This window comes from Notamacropus eugenii, chromosome 7 (genome assembly GCF_028372415.1).
Source record: "Notamacropus eugenii isolate mMacEug1 chromosome 7, mMacEug1.pri_v2, whole genome shotgun sequence".
Lineage (NCBI taxonomy): Eukaryota > Metazoa > Chordata > Mammalia > Diprotodontia > Macropodidae > Notamacropus > Notamacropus eugenii.
In genome coordinates, this window is record NC_092878.1 from 74,124,304 (window position 1) to 74,137,386 (window position 13,083).

A 13,083-nucleotide genomic window follows, 5' to 3' on the forward strand; every position below is an offset into this window, starting at 1 on the left:
ATTTAGACTGTGAGACTAAATGAAGTAGTTCCAGCATTCACGGAGCTTTCATGATATTTGGGAAAATAACAAAAATGCAAATATGTCAATACAGAAAAGCTAATAGCTAGCATTTATGTAGTAGTATTATCTCTATTTTACATACAGGTGAATTGAAGCTGAGTAAACTAAATAAGTTGCCCAGAGCCACACTGCTAGTAAGAGTTTGAGGCCAGATTTGAACGTTTTGCCTTTGTGTTTCCTAGGTCCAGTGCTCTTTCTTCATCTCGCATCCTTTACACGTAGAAAGTAAAGATAAATATATGGTGATAGGCAGTAGGCAGGGATCATTCTAAAATTGGGAAAATGAGGAAGACCTTGTGTTGGAATTTCTGCTGATCCATGGAAGGAGTTGGAAATTTTAAGAGTTGGAAGAAAGTAGGATGAGCAATCATAAACAGGCACAGGAGGCAGAAGATAAGGAAAACAAGTATTAGAGTTTTGTCAGAATTCAGTATACATGAGGGGAAGTAATGTAAACCTAGAAGAGAGATAGGGAGAGAAAAAGGCAGAGAGAAGCAGAGAGAGAGAGACAGAGAGACAAAGAGGAAGAAAGAAGGAAGAAAGGAAGGAAAGGTGGAAGAAAGGAAGGAAGAAAGGAAAGAAGGAAGGAAGGAAGGAAGGAAGGAAGGAAGGAAGGAAGGAAGGAAGGAAGGAAGGAAGGAATATTGAATGAGAGGTTAGTACGTTAGACACTATTCACTATGTATGCAAGTATAACTATGAGCAAATAAGATATCCCCTGCCCTCAAAGAGATTATATTCTAATAGGGAAGTCACAGAGTCACAAAAGAGTACAGTGAGTTCCTCACAAAACAAAATAAAATTTAAAAAATAATAACGCAAAAACAGACAAAAATTCTAAACAGACAAAAATGTGATGAGGACAACCAAGAAAGAATCATCATCATCATCATCATATATATATATATATATATATATATATATATATATATATATATATATATATATATATGTATGTATGTATGTATGTATGTATATACATATATATGTACATATATATGTATATATACGTATATATATATATATGTTTGTATTATTGCAGAACAGATTGGCATATGGAGACAGAGTTGTATAGATCCCAAGTATAGGGTCTGATCTAGAATATATGGAGCATTAGACTGCCCAGAGAGTAAACAAGGAATAAGACCTTGCACTGGGGTAAGACATGTTCCCAGATTCACATTGGAGTACCCTGACCTCATTCAGACCGTAGGAACAGCTACTGTCTTTGTTACTCACTCTCCAGTGCTAGGTCACAGATTCAAGGTGGACTTAGGAGAAGATCTGAGCAAATCATTGAAAAGTAACATTAAGATCTGGTTGGGGTGAGGGCAGGAAAGCATCTAGGTGGCTCACTGAGTAGAACACCAGCCCTAGAGTCAGGAGGACCTGAGTTCAAATTTGATCTCAGATACTTACTAGGCATGTCACCCAGGCAATTCACTTAAGTACTTGACCCTTTTTGCCTCAGTTTCTCATCTGGAGAAGGAAATGGCAAAGTACTCCAGTATCTTCACCAAGAAAACCCTTAAAATGGGGTCATGGAGACTCAGACTCAACTCAACAAATTAAAACTGGGACAAAAAGGCAAAAGCTCATATCCCAAGAGTCCAAGGGGCAGAGATAGAGATTCTTGCAGCCTGTATTCCCATTAGGAATTTGCTGTGGGTACCCTCTGTGATATTCAGAGGATCTAAAGCTACATTCAGATTCTGAAGGGCTTTAGGTGAAGCCTAAAGACAATATTATATTATTGTAATAGTATGTTAACCCAAAGGCAACAGGAAGTCAGTAGAGTAAGGTAACGATATGCATTAATAACATATATGCTTTAAGAGTATCAATTTGGCAGCTATGTGGAGAATTTATTGGACAAGAAAAGAGACCCAATACTAGGTGATCAGTTAGAAAGCTTTTCTAATAGTCCAGGTGAAAGGGGATGATTACCTGAAGTAGCCTAGTGGTTGAATGAGTGAGTGAAGGATGCATGTGAGAGAAAGTCCTAAACAGCACCAGGCTTTTAAACTTATCATCTGGAGTCACAAACCGCAGAACAACCTTCATTGGTGTGAAGGGACAGACAATATAGCACATAGTATAATTACTGTGGGAACAAATCTCATTTTTAATGATTAGAGGGTATAATTAGGTTTGGTAACCTGAACATTACATCTACAATCAATAGAGATTCTTTCAGCATGTAATCCCAATAGGAACTTGCTGTGGGTAGCAGATGAGTCTGAAGCAATATACCCTGTCACTTAATGTCATTTTCAAGGGAATATGGAATGGGAAGACTGTAGAGACATTTTGCGCCAATCACCAACTTTTACATATGAGAGATGACTTTCCCAAGGTTACAAATAGAAAGGTCTCAAACTTAAGTCTCTTGATTTTATAATCCAATGTTTTTTGTTTGTTTGCTTGTTTGTTTTCTGTTTTCCCCATTGTGTTCTTCTTATCAGTAAAATTTGGAGTTGTTGATGCTGCTAAGTGATATCTTGCTCTTCATAGAGCAAGATGTTAACAAGAAATGTTAACAAGAAATGTTAATTTCTAATGTTAACAAGAAACTTTCTGATGCCTTATTCCAAAGTATCACTTCCCTTGTCTTCTTAGACCAGTACCTCCCCAAATCTACCCTCATTAAATACATATGTGTGTATATATATATATGTATATATATACACATATGTACGTGTATGAGTGTGTGTGTATGTGTTTATTTTTTATTGAGGTAATTTCCAGACTTTCCCTGATTCGTAGCTGTCCTGGAGATATATTTTGCCTTGTCACAATTATGCTATTGCTTTCTCCTCAGCTATCCAGGAGTGTGCTGTTAAATGTTTAACAAAAAGCTTTCCACAACATATTTTAAGTTTAATCTGAATTATTCACATTTTCCCAATCACTTTATTAAGTCTAGAAAGTCAACACAGCCCTATTATGTAGTGACTTGCCTCCTTCTGATGTGTAAAACCTCACGTGGAAAATTTAACGGTGTTCTCTTGCCAACCTCCAGCCAATATTAGCAGTACAAGAGCCCTATAGCAGTCATAGTACCTGGAGAATGGCTTGAGTTACTATTCTGGAAACATTAGTTTCACAACACTAGTTCAAGACCTCATCTTAGTCATGAGGTGAACTTGCAGCTGTTGTGATTTGAAGAGTACCAGAAAGCTCTCCTCCTTTTCCCAAGAACTAAAACTCAAAAATGTACACACGAGTCCAGAAATCTCTCACAAAACTCAGTTATCAGTACCTGAAATGTTACCAGGAGAGATCCATTCTTTCAAAACCCCTTTATTATGGTGCCATAATTCAACCTTAATTAGAAAAATGAGAAGACTCTTTAATGCTCCTTCTAATTCAAATGTCAACATGGGTGCGTATTGATAGGGGTAAACCATTGAATCAATTATCTGTCATTAACAGCTTAGTGTACATTTGTGTTATAGAGCTTTTCCAAGTGACAAAAGCAAAGTGGGTTTTCTATCTATAAAGGCAGAAAAATAGGTACAAATGATAAGAGATTATCTGAAGTATGCCTTCCTATTTTCTTCCATTATTACCCTCCTTAAGAAAGGAGGAAAACTGGCCTGTGCACATGATGAAACACTAGAACATCCTTTTTCATGCTTTTGTGCCTAAGGAACCCTTTGTACTCATAAAAATTACTGTGGACCCCTCCCAGGAACTTTTGTTTTATGGCTTATATCTATATTTACCTATTAATTAATCAGCTGAAACGAAACAAAACATTTTAAGCACTTTCTATGTTTGGAACACAGTCCCAAGTGCTGGGGATCCAAAAGGAGTTACAGGACAGTCCCTGCCTACTTGGAGCTTACAGTCTGATGGGGGACATTATGCCAACAAATATATACAAAGCAAGCTATATACTGGATAAACATGAAAAACATTAAGGGAGAGGCACTAGAATCAAGAGGAATTAGGAAATAATTTATTTTAAAAGCATAACACTTCAACATATAATATACATCATAACACAATTTAACACAATAACAACAACAATAATGGCAATTATAGTAAAAAGAGTAACACATAATAATCTAAAATTATCAGGAAAATAGTTTTGCCCCCAAGGAACCCCTGAAGGCATCTTGAGGATATCAAGGGGGCAAGAGACAACACTCAGAATTGCTGCATTAGAATAAGATGGGGCACTGCATGCAAAGTCATTAAAGGACAAAGGCACAGGGAGGAATCTTCAGCCAGAGACCAAACAATTGCATATCAGGTATTTTCATTAGTGAGTTGAATTAGGTGACTACTGGGCTATGAGACACAAGCTAGAAGAATGTTTTAGGTTGAGAAAACCCTAAGCTCTGAGGGAAGTTTCAATGTGACTGGGCAACATGGAGGTGAAATTGGAAGTGTAAATAGTAAAGCTGAAAGGCAAACAAATATAGGAAATCTCAAATACTTTTTATGGGCCATAAATCTTATTTGCTCTTCCAAGTCAGCAAACACCAGTGGTCTCCATGGATGTCATTATCCGTGGAGTATTATATATCAGCTGGATGATCAGGAGCTCTCTGCTGTGACTTACAGATATTTCTGGACATAGTCTTTCTATGTAGGTAGAGAAGCAATTGACTTTGAGCAAATCGCCTGCAGTCCTAGTTCCAGAACTGGAACAATGTAGGCCATTGACAATCTAGAGTAGATGAGGCTTTTAAGTGTCCACAGAGCAATGAGAAACCTCTAATCTAGACCAGCTGAACTGCATGACATTCAACTAATGCATGCTTCACCTTCTCAATTCAGAGTCATAGATCAGGCTGTTTCTTACAAAGAAAAATGCTTTGAATGTTCATACATGTTGGCATACTACCTACCTTTCAATATTTATCTGAAATGAAACTGTCATCATGGATCATGGCTTTGATGCCTTCAGTCAGAAGTGATCACTCCCTCCACTGAAATTCCATAAAATTTTCTTTGTAATTTTATGATTTTATCCTAATCTAACTTTCATTATACTTATTTGGTATATATGTTATATATTTTTATTTATGTGTTTTATGTGGAATAGATTTTCTTCTATTCTAGGTGATCTTAAGTTTTTGGTGTCATGGACAAGTTTCATATTATGGTATATAGCCTAGGGACCCTATCTCAGAATCATGTTGTTAAATGTATAAAATAAAATATATAGTATTAGAAATAAAATAATTTAGATGGAAAACCAGTATATATTTATAGGTATATATTATATGTATGTAGATGTCTATGTAAGTAAGCACATATAGGTTGAATTGTATGCATTGCATTATTTAATGAATTTAATTATTTGAATACCAAAATATATACACTACATTTATATGTCTATGTATGGGTATATGTTGTATGTGTATGTTATGTTATATTAGTATATGTATGATTGTGTATATGCATATGCATACATATGTACATACATACATACATGCATACATACACATATAGGCATACGCATATGTATATATGTATACATAAATGTGCGTATATATACATATACATATATCCCCATATACATACATGTATACACATGCATACACACATATATACATACACACATTTGTACAGATATATATGTGTTTATGTGTATATGCACGTGTGTGTGTATGGGTCCCAAGTTAAGAACCTGGTTCTTGAATATAGACTTCTTGAAAGTATGAACTGTGCCTTATTCTTTATTTTATCCCTCATAACACCTTTCATAGAACTTTACATATACCTAAAACACCTGAATAACTATAACTAAACAACTAAAGTAATAATAAGATATAATATAATAATCAAACTGAATAATAAAATAACTTAAAATAATTATAACTAAATAACTAAAATATCTAAATAAATCAATGAATCTGTGGTTGCATCGGTATGAGTACTCTTCTAAAACTCCTAGGCCCAATCCATCCATACTTTCTTAGCTTGTGAGGATATAGTGTACAGTTTCTGGTAAATATTTCTCTGGGAAGTAAGCATCAATGAAATGACTACCTCATAATAATAGCTCTTAATTCTGTGGTACTTTCTATTTTACAAAATTCTTTCCTTACAAGAACTGTGTGTAGGTAGTAAACAAAAAGCAGCATCTTTAATTTATAGATAAGGAAATGAAATATTTGAAAGGTAAAAGAACTTCCCCAGTTTTTGGTAACCATCCTTGAACCAAGCTTTGAAAATGTACCCACAGAATAAACCATATGAAAAACTGTCAAATTGACTTGTTAAGAGGAACTACTTTAAGGGGGATGAGTAAGTGTAGGATACTTTCTCCTAAAAGTGAAGGTCCTAGAACACAACCATGGGGGGCAGATAGAGGCCATGCACGATCAAGAGCAACTTACCATATTGAGTTTGTCAGTCATAATTAAGACTTCCAACTTGAACTGGTTATTCTTACTACCTAGATGCTAGACTTATTTCTACAGTGTTTCAGGAATGCAAATGCCATCAGTAAAGACTAAATTTTGACAAACTGGGGCAAAATTCTGGTTGTCTAACCCCTAGGTTACAAGGGGTACAAGGTTGTAACAGTTACTGTTGGACTTGTTGAATTTGGCATCAACTACAGTTTCTTAAGTTTTAATCCAGAGTTTATTTTATAGCATAGTGATGATGGCGATGATGATGATGATGACAATGATGAATGTCTTTACCTATTTAACAATTACATGTAAAAAATTTTAAAAGTTTTTTAAAAAAATTATTTCCAAATTTCTTACTTTCCTCTGCCTCTTGGAAGCAATTTGATAATGATTATATATGTGAAATACTGCAGTGATTTAATGTGACTATGATTATTATAGTCCTAATCTCTCACAATGATAAAAAACCTTTTATTTGTTAGCAAAAGGATGTCTTTTATCTATTCATAGAATAACAGGAGTGTAAAAAATGGGATGTTTTTGGCATCAACGAGGCCGAGGACAGTTATTTTCTTTATCATTACATTAAGAAGATTCAGCAGCTCTCATCAAAAATTGCTGCAGCACCATAAATAGGGGTGAATCTGAAAAACAGAGGAGAAAAAAATGTACATTCCTTCATTTCTTTATTCCCACATGGAATAATTCTGTGAAGGGATGGTTTGGAGGTGGGAGAAATTTCCATCAGGTAATCCTACCCACAAAAGACACATCTCTTCAATTTGGTCTTTAGCAGGATGTGGTAGCTGTAGGGATGCTAAGACAGAGTTGCTTTTCTTTTCCCACTTTTGTTCAGAGGGAGAGAACAAATCTTTCCAAAATTAACCATTTAAATATGAAACTATCACCAGAGGCTAATTGAAACAACAGACAATTGAAACAAATTATGCATTCTTCCTTTTGATAGGAGACTTAAATTATAAATCCTTGAAGACTCAAAAGTGTGAAATAATTGAAATGCAATTAAGTGTCAGAATTAATGGCATTTCCAAGTTACTTCTTATATAATCATTTGGAATGCTTTGAGGCTCTTGGAACTCTGTCTTTATCTTAATCAAATGTAAAAGCATGTTTTGTAAAAATGTGAGGCAACCAGCTCCTTAATCCCAACCTAAATATACAGATATCTGATCTTCCTCACTTCCTCACTCCTAAGCAATTTAGTTATCAAGAGGCACTGTGCAGAAAGAACTTCATTTGTGCCAGTTCTCTTTCTTCATTGGTTAATATAATGTGCAGTTTATGAATATCATATATATACATATATATAATTATTATTATTATTAAAAATCGTAATTGTATTGAGTGAGTTTCTTGCAGAAAACCACTGAGATCCAAAGACTGATGGCACTCTACTTCACAGGTCACCTTTGAATTCTTATGATCACATTGCCACTATAGGATTCAATTTGAATAGATATAAGCATGCTTCTTTGTGCCACCCCATTGAAATATAGGTATAAAACTATGAATATTAAAAATAAGTGTGACTTAGGTGTACATAGTATGTTCTGAATTCCCTGAGGAAGGGCTTTCCAAGATATATGTAATTATAATCCCATTTTTTGCAAAAAAAGAAAGAAAAGGAAGGAAGGAAGGAAAGAAGAAAAAACAGATGTGATGACTAATTTTTTTGAAATTGTCTATGTAAATTATTCAATTTATCCATATTTTATTTTAAAACTAAATATCAAAAGTCAACAAATTGTGCATCCCCTTTGACAAAGCAATACCACTATTAATCAGGATACACCAAAGAAATCAAAGATAGTGAGAAAAGAACCTATATATATATATATATATATATTTATGGCAGCATTTTTTATTATAGTCAAAATCTGGAATTAAAGTAGGTGTGAAACAAATGAGGAATGGCTTAACCTAGCACTTCATATTCCTTTAATGTAATAATTCTTAAACCAGGGTCTATAAACTTATTTTTTCTTTTCAATATTTTATAACATTATTTAAATGTATTAGTTTTCCTTGTAATTGTTGTATTTATTTTATCTATTTGAGAACATTGTTCTGAGAAGAGTTTTATAGGCATCATCAGACTGCCAAAGGCATCTGTGAACCCAAAATAGTTACATTCCCTATCCTTGATTAAATGCCATATTGTTGTGATTTTAAAAATGAGTAAAGTGTTGGACTCATAGAAGAATGGGGAAGTTTACAGGAACAGACACAAAGCAAGTGAGCAAACTAGGGTAACAATTTATACTATGACTATTATAAAGGAAAATGAAAGAATTCTGGTGAATTCAAAGATCAATTACAATGCCAGAAGACTGGCATAAGAGATAAAATGTGTGCCTCACCTTTTCACAGAGAAATTGTGTGGAATGAGACCTAAGTGCTCTGACACCATCAAGATGTGAATTTATTTTGTTTGATTCTGTGTAGTTGCTATAAGGGATGACTTAGGTTCCGGTGTTGGAGACAGAGGATATTGTGGGGAGATGTGAAGGGATAGTGACTATATTTTTAAAGCAAGAAAAGAGCATCAATGAAACACTTAAAACTATATGAAGGGGAGACAGAAACAGAGACAGAGAGACAGAGAAGAAGAAAAAGAGGAAGAAGAAGAAGAAGAAGAAGAAGAAGAAGAAGAAGAAGAAGAAGAAGAAGAAGGAGAAGAAGAAGAAGAAGAAGAAGAAGAAGGAGAAGAAGAAGGAGAAGGAGAAGGAGAAGAAGAAGACAGTTTAGAAAATGAAACAGACAAACCAGCAGTTTAAGTTTGGCCATTATAGTTTTAAATTTAATGGATATTTAAGGGAAAAACAAACAAGTTTTATTTAATAGAGGCTCATGATTTTATATACATTGCTCTTTTTTTCTGTTCTTTGCTTATGGAAATGTTTTCTTTTATCTCAAAATAGGAAAACTAAGCTATTAAGTAAAACTTTTGTACTAAAGTCTTCTGGATAAATCACTTTGAAGGGATAATAATAAAAGTAGGGACTACGTATAAAAGCAGTATAATAAAGCAATGTAGGTACACATATTGCTCTTGAGTTGAATGGAATTTTTCTCTCCATATACATACATATACATGCACATATATGGAAGATGATGAAGATAAAAATGTTGATGAAGATTATGAACATCAGTAACTATTTGGAAAAAAGGGGTGTTGCTTACAATATTCTTGGAAGATAGAATCAACTTTCATGGCAGAAGAGCGAGAAATCTCACTTTTTGGATCTGACAGATGGTTTAGTTTGATTTAATTAAAAAAAATTAAAAGAATATGTTTGACCCTGAAGACCATGAAGTTTTTAAATAGTAATCTAATTACTCAAAATTACTAAGAGGAAATGAGGGAGGGCCTGTGTCATAATGAAAAGGAAGCAGTTTTATTTAGGAGTACAAGAAGGAATGTAGGACTTAAAAATTTGTATTTCAGCTTTGACCGGAAGAAAATACACTTTTAAGACAGATGCTCTTATCTTATATGAACTGTTGTCATATAGAATGTTAACCTACCAAGTCAAGGCCTCAATAATTCCACTTAATATATAAAGAAAGAAATATTATAAACAAACACTCCCCAGGAATATATTTTCTTATCACATCAGCAGTGACAAGATAAAGCTGCTCTTTCTCTGTGGTTGGAAAAGTTGGTTTTACTCTGATTTGGAAACCACATGTGGGGAAAAAAAGAGTGAAGCATTATCTGGAACTTTCTTGATGGAACTATCAGGTTAAGAGATCACATATACTAAATAGCCATCTTGACTCTGCATCAGTATTGTTTAGACTTGATTGTAAATTCCAATATGGTAAGAATTATATATCACTCTAAGTTTAAATTACAAGTGTATAAGTCAAAATTTATTTTTAAAAATTTATTGTTAATTGCCAAAAAAAAAAAAAAGCTTTAATGAGGGTCCCACATGATCGTTTCCTGATTACCCATTCAGGGGCAGTAGTTTAATTGATGGGATTATATCTTGGAATTATAAAATGATAAATGGAAGTCATGTAGTTCAACCTTTCAACAAGTGGTATTGCCAAGGTAATATATACAGCACTGGTAGTGACTATGAATATGCCAGCATAGTTCCCATTCACAAAGTATAAAAGACTCTTCAGATGGAGGGAAGAATAAAAACACTGATTTAGACACCAGAAAGTCATATTCCAGAACCAGAAACCTAAATCTGTCACAGTGTTCAAGAAGTTAATAAACATGATCACCACAGGGGGCAAAGCCATTCTCATGACTTCCCACTTCAGGAACCTGAGCTATGCCTGGCCTTTCTCCCCTGCCTGCCTTCCCACCTCCATCCTCTCTCCTCTGCCCAAACAGTGCTCACTCATTTTCTCCAGGTTCTGCTCCACCTTTTCTGTTCTGCCTGTACACAAGCTCCTTCCACCACATGTGCCTTAGTCCAAGAGGTGATTCAAGTCACATGGGCCTATTGTAGAATAAGAAAGATTTTTCCATTGAAATTGCTATTATGCAAGTGGGGAAACTGAGGTCCAGAGATATCACATGATTTTTACAAGGTTTTTCATACATTCTATTTCTATTAGGGGCCTCCACAAGAAAAAGAAAGTAGAAGAATGAAACAAATAGCTTGATTGTTCAGCTGAGATGCAGTTACTAATAAGCTATTTTTTTTAACTCTAGGGAAAGAATGTACTGGTAAAGTTTAACAATTGGATCTCAAAAAACAAACTGTATATATATAACAGACTTTTAATTTTCATTATTAAAACTTTATCTACAACTTCCTTAATTCAGGACAATCACCAAAACAATAAATGAAGGCTTGTTTGTAGTGTTTGCTGATTTCTGAGGTGCAAACACCCATACTAAAAATTTAACAATATATTAAGTAGCTTTAGTACACCTTTGCTTTGGGGACTTTATCAAAATAATTTAGAACATTTCCTACACAGGAATTTTCATAGACCAACAGACTGAGGAAAAGTTGATCTAATAAAAGTAAATGAAAGAATGCAACAAGTTTTATTTTACTATATATATCCTACATAAATATTTTTATACTCTAAAATAAAGTTATACCAATCGACATAAAGCAATATATACATGATTTCTCTTTCATCTCTTGCCTATTCTAAAAGAATATAGATCTCAAAACTAGTTCAAATACCATATATCTCAGATATCATTCAAGAAAATAAACCTCTTTCCCAGACCCATAGTAATATAGGATTATCATACCACATTTGTGCATTAATTGAATTGCTTTCTATTTCTGGAATTAACTAATAGTAGATAGATAGATTTCCTTATTCTTGCCCATCAGTAAATCACCAAATATTTATTAAGCACCTATTATGTACTAATCTTACAATTATAAATATCTCCCAAGAAGGCTACCTTCAAGATTTGCTAAATTATAGGAAGTATGTAAACAGAAACCATCCTTTCTTAACTAATGTCCATTCCTTTGCTAAACTTTCCTTAATCCTTTTTAATATCTGACTTTTTTTCCAGTGTCCTGAGATGGAACCTATTCATGATATGTGTGTATACATACACACATATATGTGTATATACAAAAACATATAAGTGTGTAAATATTTATGTATGCATATATGAATACATCTATGTACAAATATTTAAACATTTAAAATATTTAAAAAACATTTTAGAAAATGACTAAAGATTTAAAGACAAAAAGAAGAAACTGTTCATACTTTTAACCTAGAGATCCAGCCATTATATCTATACCCAAGAAGGTCAAAGACAGAAAATTTATACTGCCATATATACCCATCCATGCCATTTATAGCATAGCAGATCATTTTCTAATAGTAAAAATCTGGAAAGCAATTGGTATCCATTTATTTGGAAAGTGCGAAAATGTTTGTAAGTGAAATCAAATACTATATAGTACTAGAAGAAACAATACATATGAGCAATTCAGAAAAACAAGGGAAGATGTATATGGATTGATGCAGAATAAAATAAGTACAATTAAGAACACATTATATAAATGAACAAAGCACAAGAGCAATAAAAACGCAATTGAAAAACCTAAATGCTTGCTATTTATAACAGGCAATCATTCATCCCAAGAAGAGCTGAAGAAACACACCTCCGTATTTTGTTGTAGCTTAGTTTCTGAGGCTTCATTGAGTGCATCATCATCAATACATGTAATCATTGGTTATGAAAAATGGAAAAGTTTTGAATACTGTGGATAAGTTCACTTAACATGGTAGTATACTTTCCAGGCATGTACACACAATGATAATGAAATCGATGCATGCATTGCCAGAGCTAGCTCAGTGTTTGGGAGAAGGGAAGTGCAGGAAAAAAGAGATATTAGACTGCCTCCCAAACTGAAGGTCTATAAATCTACATATTGCTGATTTAATTGCTTTATGCTTGTGAAACTTAGACAGTATGCCAGTGCTTGACAGGAAACTGAATTGTTTCCATCTGAATTGTCTTAGAAAGATGCTGAAGATTACCTGGCAAGATAAGATACAAAAAAATTGTTATCCTTTCTCGAGCTAAACTGACACACATTCAAATTCTGCTTCAGAGAGCTCAACTCTGATGGGTTGCCCACATAATTTGAATGCCAAATATAAG